We start from the raw sequence: 8,257 nt of genomic DNA on the forward strand, positions 1-8,257 counted from the left end.
TCAAGATCATATTGTGTTTGTGTCATATGCAATATGATTTGCCTTTTTGGAAAATTCTGAGTCTGCCTTCCTTGCAGCTTTTATGTGACCATTGTTTCTCTTTATCTTTAGTGTTCCAACCTACTCAGTCTTCATTAACTTTGCAGTAACCCCCCTACACACACACTGTGGTTATTTTTGGATACAGAAACATTGGCAGCTCAGTAAGGGGAGTATATACAGACCAGACATCTCTAGGCAAACCTTTCAGTTCCTCATTGTTGGAAAAGGCAGAATCTTTCTCCTTTTCAGCTGCTTAGCAGGTGTTCTAAAAGCCCAGCTGTGCTTTCAATGAATACCTGTTAGTAATCTTTCTGTTCATAGGGCTGTCCTATGCTGCAGGCTGCTTCAGCTTCTCTTTACACAGGCCAGACACCAATCCCGTCTTAGCTATCTGGACAACTTTGTCTGACATTTGTGGGTTATTAGAAACATGGTATATAAAAGGCAAAGCTTTATAAAGATGGCTGCAGGAATACTCTTTATTTCACATGGTCATGTGATAATGTGATCTTGACATCCTTTTCCATGTCAGGGGCCATGTGAGAGGACCAACAGACAGCAGTGGAACTCATGGACCAAGGCTGGGCAGTCAGCAAAGCCACTCCTGAGTGAGGCTTGGAAAGGACCTCATCTGTAACTGAGCATAGCTATGATTGTTGCCTTCATGGTCAACACATCCCTCATCATCTATGGGTTGTATGAAAACTCTCAGAAGGTTTCCAGTCCGTCACTGGGCAATGTTACTGATACTTATAACAACAGTGGTTGACTTTTTCCAAGCATCACTGCTGGAGCAGATTAATGATTCAACCACTACCCTTAGGAAGAATTTAGACATGTAGAATTGTTAATAAGGTTAGGTTAAGATGCTTTTGTTAATGGCTTTGAGGTAGAAAATCTTGGAGAACAATTTAAAGTTTAGAAAGGCACACTTTCAATAGTTGAACAAGAGACTCGATGAGGCCAAGGAACAAAAACAGTGGCAGCCTGGCTATTGCTGGTTGACATACCTTTCTTGCTAGGATGGGTTGGTGATCAAAGGTGATGGTTAATTCCTTGTGCTCATTTCTGCCCTCAGCTTCCTGATAATGATTTAATAAAAAGTCATTGATGAATGGGTGTGCACCCTGAGGATTCAAAGTAGAGCTGACTGGTTTTTTCTTACATAAAAGTTTAGATTTGTGATTCGTTTAAGATTTTTTTATAAGATAACCTTTTGAGATAAACAATAAAGTAATAATTCTTTCTTTGTAATTTCAAATTGTAGCCTGCCATTAAAAGAACTGTCTGGAAAAAAAATACTTTGCTTGTTTACACTTTGTTAATTATAACAAATTGCTTGGATACGAATGTATGTGGGTTCTTGGGGATAATATGTTTTTCACCTGTAATACATAAAAAGTAAAATGTTTGCTCATGTAAGAGGTATAGAAAGCATGTTGTTGTTGTTTTTTTTACTTGTACTCATTCACTTGAAAAATATGATGTAGCCCCATTGTAATTTTTATATTGATTGAAAGATTCTGGAATGTGTAAGCTGTAAAGGAGAAAATAATAACACAGAGAAGGAAAACACCAAGAGAGATGTAAAAAGAAAGATGTACATGGGAGACATCAGGTAACAGTGAAGTTATCAGGAAAGAAAAAGAAAGGAAACATCAGGGTAGAGGAACAGAACAGAAAAAGAGTAAAGTAAAACAAGCAACCGAAAGAATAATAAAAAGAGAAGTTTCAATCCCCCAGAAAGGAAGTCTGTGTGTTTTTTCTTACTGACTCTGCATCTCATTCCCAGTCTTTCTGACCTGCAGAAGACTCGACCTGCTGTAGGTAAGGTCTGTGTACTTTCTCTATGAAATCCGACTCACTGCTTTGATAGAAATTGGTAAGCAAGTATGGCAGAAATGCCTCTAGTGAAGCCGATTCCGAGCACCTGCTGCCTTCATCTTGTTTGAGGGGATTCTCCTGAAGCATAGAACCAAAATATAAACAAGGAGGAATCCCCCAAGGATAACATCAGCTCAAGCTGCCTTGAGATTTTATCACAGATCTTGATGCAAAATGAAGAGAGAATTGCCCAGCCAATCCTGAGCTACAGGGCGCTCGTTGTTCAAGCTCTCATTGTGCAGCTTCTGGCTGCAACCCTAGGAGGCACCTGAACTCAAAAACACCTATCTAGATTGTTTACAGTTTTTGCCTCATAAATGTTATGAGAGCTAATAAGATGTTTTTATTTTAAGCCTTCATTATTTAGCAATTGATACCCAGATAACCTGTCACCTAGAGTTTGTTTTTTTTTTAAATATGAGGAGCCAAAAAGGTAATTTTATTTCTATTTCAATTGCTATTTCTGGTTTTAGGTGAAGATTTGGAAAAATGTGCTAGCCCTAGCATTACCTTCACAGAGTGCACAGTGGTCATTTTTTCCTTTCCAATTTTCTCAGGTGACCCTAATGTCTTACAAGAACAGCCTACTCACATAAACAATCTCTAAGATAAAACTTCTGACTCTTGAAGGAAGGTTTATAACTGGCTGTACCTCCTAAGGTATACAGTCTAACCTCACCTGGATGCACCGTGCAGTGTGTGAAATTGCATTGATCAGAGGTAGAGTGGGTCCTACCACGTCCTCACAGAGCTTCTGCAAAGAGACCTGCTGAGAACCTGATTAGTGCGTGGCATCATTTCTGTGGGCAGTGATTGGCCTCTTCTCATCACCTTTCCTCCTGTTGTGCTGGAGCTGATGACTATATCCCAAGCAATTGGACAGTGGAGCAATCCATAATCAATGGCATAAACACTTCTGTCTATGCCTCCAGAGCAGATGCTGCCCGTCTGCTGAAAGTTGCTCCACAATTTATCAGAAGGAATAATGTGTTTCTAGTGTTTCATTGCTTGGTTATTCAACTGCATTGTGGTAGCATCTTGTCATAATGCAAGACACAGTCAAATCATAGCTCATTAGATAGAAACAAAAGATGAGAAAAATATCAGCTACAGTCCAAATCTAACCACAACTAGCTTTGTAAATAGAATTTTAGTCAGTATTGTCTTTGAACATTTTCATGCCTCAGTGTCTTAACATTGCCATAATTATATGTGTGTGTGTCTGTGCATATATATGATATTTCAATATTTTTATTTTTCTCATCTGTATGCATATATTGTATGTGCATGTGTGTCTGCATTTTTGCATGTGTACAGGCAGGGTTGACATCAAGAGTTTTCCATGACCATTCTCCACATTATTTATTGAGGCAGGGTCTCTCATTTGAACCCAGAGCTCACTGATATGACTGCTAATCCGGCTAGTTTTCTTTCCTAAGGGTCCCCTGTCTCAACCTTCTGAGCACTGGAAGGGTAGGCAGATGGGCCACAAGGCCCATCCCACATGTGCATGTGTTCTGGAGATTCAAACTCTAGTTCTCAGGTAGCTTGGTAAGCACTCGAACCAGGGAACTATCTCCCTGGGCCAGCCCAAAGTATTTGCAATCTCACTGTAGTTTAAACTGTAGTGATTCATACAAGAAGCTGTGCAGGAGCCACTCACTCATGTAGGCAGCAGAGATGTGTGACAAGAGGCCGCAGTAGAGGTGGATGGAAAGCTTACTCTGGCAAGTGGGAACTCTGATTTTATATTTGGCCCAAGATCTTTATTTTTCTCTATATCTACCTTATTTTCCTTTTAACTTGGAATATTTTCCCACTGGGGCATGGATATTTGTTTTGCCTTATTCTGGCGGTGTGATTGTTTTTAGCAATAAAATAAGGATGTACTAGTTCTGACTGAACTCCTGAGAGCCTTGTGACACCCTGCTAGCCCTCTTACTCAGCCACTGATATGAGGAGGGAGCCTGCGAGTCTAAGACAAAAGACAAAGGGGACAAGTAATAAATGTTTGCAGCAGAGGATCACAAGGTACATTCCGAGTAGAATAACTGACCCTTTCTTCCACAGCTCCTGCCCTTCCTACCAAGACATCGACAGACACGTGCAGGCTGCACATGACTGAGGCTTCTTGGGAAACACCATGCAAGCCAAGCACAGCTGATGCCTATAGTAAGAAATGACATCGTCCTCAGCATTTCTCACCCTCGGTGTACGGGATCTGTACAACTCAAGACTGAACATGGTGAATTTGAAGTTTACAACTCAGTCACATCATGTGACATAGCTAACCTTAAGGAACAGGATTTATCCAGGCTGTATAACCTGGCTCTATCAGCCCTTGGAATCTGGATCTTGACACTGGAAAAAGAGAAGGTAGGAGCCTGTTTCATGGGAAAAACTTGATGTGCTGCTGCTCACTTGAAGAGTGGCAGGCATGACCATGGCCAGGAAAGCACGTGGATTCCCAGAGCTGAGAGTGGTTATCAAGCCAATGAACAGCAAAGAAACAGGATCCTTCAGCCAGACAACCACAAGGTGAAGAATTTGGCCACCCTGAATGAACTTAGAAGGAAGTTCCACAGAACAACCGGAAGAGAACTCAGCAGAGCCAACACCTTGACCTCAACCTTGGGATATCCTGAGCAGAAAGGCAAACACCATCTCAGACTTCTGAACTACTGATCTACTGATCTGAGCTGATAAACGGGTGTTGTTTCAAGCCATCAAACAGCAGGCAGCCAGTCGTGAACTAATGCAACAGCAGAAAACTAATACAAATGATTCAGTGTCCTCGTATGCACAATGTGGTTACAGCTTTCTGTGCCCCGTGGGAGTACTGGAAGGGTTAATGAAATGATGTTTGAAATTTCATTCCACCACCAACACACAATAAATACTCATTTTTACTGTTTCCTTTCACTATTCTAATGAAATCATTAATGAATACACATGTGATTCAAACAACCTTAATCAGTTTTGACTCATGCAAACAAAGGTGAAATAAGAAATTCTGGATTGCACGGATACACCAATAAATATACATCATAAAATAACTTAAGTGCTTCATCCGGAAAGTGGGCCAAACTACAAGAGATGGAAATTTCTGATTCTTGGGAAGAAAGGGGCTGATCATATAAGTAAGTACATTTTATGGAAATGTCATTTTGTGATGCAGATTCCACACTGCAGACAGTAGAAAGTATAAATTCCAGCACAAATGTCTCTGCTGGACAAGCCATCCCACAATTTATTCCATAATAAAAGTGCTGGAATGCAATGGAAAAACTTGCTCTCTAATGTTATACTTACAGGGTCATGGGTTAATTATAGCTCCACAAAATCCCCTAGTGTCTTAGAACATAGCTATGCTCAAAGACAAATGTCTTTAAAGAGAACATTTTGGGTAAAATAAGAACATGGCATTGTTGCCACCTCGTGAATTCATAACATCCATAATTACCTCACAAGATCTACACAAGATTGGTCCCTTCAAACTTCTGTCATGGAATTAGGAGGAGTTCATGATATCTCCACTCCCTGAGGACTGGTCATCATCAACTAATGACTGCTGGGAAGCAGAGACATTTTCTCCATTGGTGTAACACTGGCAAGTTGCCCGTGCTCCTGGAAACAGCACCTCATCCATGCTCCTAAAAGTAACCCTAACTCATTCTCATTCTCTAACACTCTCTGTCTCTTCCTATCTCTCATATACAACTATGTGAAAATATAGAAAGATCACCATTTAGGAAGAGACAGGAGCCTAGTGGAAGGGGAAGGGAGACTAGAAGGAGTAATAAAGGTGAATATGAAAATGTCATAATGAGGCAGGTCCAATCCCCTCCTCCCTACATCAACTGAATCTACCAGGCTGGGCTGACTCCTCAGGGGAGACCTTGTTTGGAGGAGGTGGGAATTGGGAGGTGGATTGGAGGGGGAAGGCTGGGGGTGGGAGAAGGGAGGACAGGGGAATCTGTGGCTGATATGTAAAATTAAATTAATTATAAAATAAAAAAGGGGAAAAAAGAAAAGAAAATGTCATAATGAAATTCAATATTATAGATGCTTAATATATGCTAATAAAATGAATGATAAAAAGACAGAAATAAAAGGTACAAGAGAGAAAAATAAATGAGGGCTTCAGACAATGTTAGGACCATGACAACAGAGGCCATGCGAGGACCCAGAGGCAAACAAACAGTTGTAAGCCAAGAAAGGAAGTCCCGGAAGAATTGGATTCTGCCAACTCCTGGATCTTGAATTTATAGGCCCTGGAGCTAAAAAAAATAAATTTCTTCTATTTAAAGCACTCTGTCTCTGGTTCTTTGTTGTGGAAGTCATGGCAACCTGATACAGACAGGAATACAAATTCAATTTCAGAGTACATTAGTTTTATTCAGGAGGATTTTCACCTAGAAATAAAGATACCTTTCCTTACCAATAGCACTGTATATTGATCCTTACCAAGAAGTCTACTTTATAATGCCAGAGACTCCTGCATTTCAACATCGAAGTGCCTATGGGGAAGGTAAACCTCTCCCCATAGAATGTTTAAATCAACTAAACTCAGGCCCTATGGCATGAACTTTTCCCAACATAAGTATCTGCAGATGTACTGCATACCTTACTTATTTACATATGTATAAATATCATAGCAGATAGTAAAATGAAGCTAAATAGTCACATAATAAACCAGTGGCTTCTGTGATTATCATACTGTAGCCACAAGAATGTTTTTCGTGTATGTGCCATGTGATTGTATGCTTATGAACAATCATTGACATCTACTGGATCACTAAAAGTTGCCAATATTTTTTAGTCATTTGGCATTGAGCTTTAGGTTTCTAACACTTTTGAAGCACCAACAGTGCAGATACTCTATTCTGAATGTTATTGAATAATTATATTAGGTCCCAGGCATCTAGTCTGGATTGTGATATTCCATCATATATCTTGGTAACTGGAAATCTAAAGTATTATGTCTGACATTAATCAAGTCTGTGGTGCTTAGGGTCATTATATGTTTTGATAGAACCTAGTCTGAAAAGGCATGTGCTCTGCATTTGAGGTAAACTCTTCTGTTTATACTTTATAACTACTGTGATGAACACAGAGCTGGTGAGGAAGTGGCTGCCCAGCACAATGACACTAAGTGTAATGACACTAAGTGGTAGTTTGAAAGAAAATGGGATCCATAGGGAGTGGCACTGTTAGAAGGTATGGCTTTGTTGGAATAGCTGTGGTCTTGTTAGTAACTGTCACTGCCAGGGTAGGCTTTGAGGTCCCATGAGCTCAAGTCTTGGCAGAGAGTCTCAGACTCCTTCTACTGTCTGCATTTCAAGATGTAGATCTCTCAGCTCCTTCTCTAGTAACATGCCTGACTGCATGCCACCTGCCATGATGATAATGGACTAAACCTCTGAACTGTATGATATCCCCAATTAAATGTTGTCTTTTATAAAAGTTGCTGTGGTCATAGTGTCTCTTCACAGCAATAGAAACCCTAAGAAAGACACTAAGTAAACTCCCCAAATAATAAAAGTCACAGTGGTTGACAACGTAAACATTGTCTTATTTGTGTTTTCATCTCCTTTTCTACAAAACTAGAGAAGTAAAAACCCTGGACACAGAACTCTTCCCAAGCTAATGACAGGAAATTCAGCATTAGAGAAACAGAAGAATCTCAAAGTAAAACTGATTTCTAGAAAGCATGACTCCTCATGACTTTTTAAAATATCTGGTCCATGCTTTCTAGGGAGCGATATACATGTTCAAATATTCCTCTAGTTACTTGGTTGTTAACTGTTTGATTTTCTCCACTTACAAAAGGCTTTCAGCTGCAATTTCCTCTTCTATAAAATGGAGATGGTAATTTTTCAACCTTCACAGTATTTTATTTTTGAGAATGAAAATAGATAGTCTATTTATTATATAAACTGACAAAATGACCATTCCACAGTAGGTTAAGGGGAAGGTTTTTATTGTAGATATGAGAGAGACAACAGCCAGAGGCATCTGGAAAATTCAAGAAAAGAGACAGGAGGAAGAATATTGAACATGGCCAGTAGACTGAACCTGGCCATGAGAGAAGCAAGAGAAGAGAGATAAAGAGGAGGGAATGAAAGAGAGAGGGGAGGGAAAGGGAGAGAGAGGTGGGGAGGACAGAGAAACACACACACACACACAAAGGAGGGCATGTGGAGAAAATAACTGGGTTATAAGCAAATTTAGCAGCTGGATAAAGGGAAGCCCAGGAGCTGGAGGGAGTTAAGGGGAGGGGAGAGAGTGGGAAGGGCTAGGATGCTAGCTGTGACTTTGAAATGTGTAA

The sequence above is a fragment of the Peromyscus eremicus genome, chromosome 11 (genome assembly GCF_949786415.1).
Source record: "Peromyscus eremicus chromosome 11, PerEre_H2_v1, whole genome shotgun sequence".
Classification (NCBI taxonomy): Eukaryota; Metazoa; Chordata; class Mammalia; order Rodentia; family Cricetidae; genus Peromyscus; species Peromyscus eremicus.